Source organism: Papio anubis, chromosome X, assembly GCF_008728515.1.
Source record: "Papio anubis isolate 15944 chromosome X, Panubis1.0, whole genome shotgun sequence".
NCBI lineage: Eukaryota > Metazoa > Chordata > Mammalia > Primates > Cercopithecidae > Papio > Papio anubis.
Genome location: NC_044996.1, coordinates 121,768,610 through 121,770,531, shown reverse-complemented (window position 1 = coordinate 121,770,531; position 1,922 = coordinate 121,768,610).

Genomic DNA, 1,922 nt, shown 5'->3' with positions numbered 1-1,922 from the left:
TCTTGGAGATGCGGGCTCCTTTTTGGTTCCATATGAACTTTAAAGCAGTTTTTTCCAATTCTGTGAAGAAACTCATTGGTAGCTTGATGGGGATGGCATTGAATCTATAAATTACCTTGGGCAGTATGGCCATTTTCACAATATTGATTCTTCCTATCCATGAGCATGGTATGTTCTTCCATTTGTTTGTGTCCTCTTTTATTTCACTGAGCAGTGGTTTGTAGTTCTCCTTGAAGAGGTCCTTTACATCCCTTGTAAGTTGGATTCCTAGGTATTTTATTCTCTTTGAAGCAATTGTGAATGGAAGTTCATTCATGATTTGGCTCTATGTTTGTCTGTTATTGGTGTATAAGAATGCTTGTGATTTTTGCACATTAATTTTGTATCCTGAGACTTTGCTGAAGTTGCTTATCAGCTTAAGGAGATTTTGGGCTGAGACAATGGGGTTTTCTAAATATACAATCATGTCATCTGCAAACAGGGACAATTTGACTTCTTCTTTTCCTAACTGAATACCCCTGATTTCTTTCTCTTGCCTAATTGCCCTAGCCAGAACTTCCAACACTATGTTGAATAGGAGTGGTGAGAGAGGGCATCCCTGTCTTGTGCCAGTTTTCAAAGGGAATTTTTCCAGTTTTTGCCCATTCAGTATGATATTGGCTGTGGGTTTGTCATAAATAGCTCTTATTATTTTGAGGTACGTTCCATCAATACCGAATTTATTGAGCGTTTTTAGCATGAAGGGCTGTTGAATTTTGTCAAAAGCCTTTTCTGCATCTATTGAGATAATCATGTGGTTCTTGTCTTTGGTTCTGTTCATATGCTGGATTATGTTTATTGATTTGCGAATGTTGAACCAGCCTTGCATCCCAGGGATGAAGCCCACTTGATCATGGTGGATAAGCTTTTTGATGTGTTGTTGAATCCGGTTTGCCAGTATTTTATTGAGGATTTTTGCATCGATGTTCATCAGGGATATTGGTCTAAAATTCTCTTTTTTTGTTGTGTCTCTGCCAGGCTTTGGTATCAGGATGATGTTGGCCTCATAAAATGAGTTAGGGAGGATTCCCTCTTTTTCTATTGATTGGAATAGTTTCAGAAGGAATGGTACCAACTCCTCCTTATACCTCTGGTAGAATTCAGCTGTGAATCCATCTGGTCCTGGACTTTTTTTGGTTGGTAGGCTATTAATTATTGCCTCAATTTCAGAGCCTACTATTGGTCTATTCAGGGATTCAACTTCTTCCTGGTTTAGTCTTGGAAGAGTGTAAGTGTCCAGGAAATTATCCATTTCTTCTAGGTTTTCCAGTTTATTTGCGTAGAGGTGTTTATAGTATTCTCTGATGGTAGTTTGTATTTCTGTGGGGTCGGTGGTGATATCCCCTTTATCATTTTTAATTGCGTCGATTTGATTCTTCTCTCTTTTCTTCTTTATTAGTCTTGCTAGTGGTCTGTCAATTTTGTTGATCTTTTCAAAAAACCAACTCCTGGATTCATTGATTTTTTGGAGGGTTTTTTGTGTCTCTATCTCCTTCAGTTCTGCTCTGATCTTAGTTATTTCTTGCCTTCTGCTAGCTTTGGAATGTGTTTGCTCTTGCTTCTCTAGTTCTTTTAATTGCGATGTTAGAGTGTCAATTTTTGATCTTTCCTGCTTTCTCTTGTGGGCATTTAGTGCTATAAATTTCCCTCTACACACTGCTTTAAATGTGTCCCAGAGATTCTGGTATGTTGTATCTTTGTTCTCATTGGTTTCAAAGAACATCTTTATTTCTGCCTTCATTTCATTATGTACCCAGTAGTCATTCAGGAGCAGGTTGTTCAGTTTCCATGTAGTTGAGCGGTTTTGATTGAGTTTCTTAGTCCTGAGTTCTAGTTTGATTGCACTGTGGTCTGAGAGACAGTTTGTTATAATTTCTGTTCTT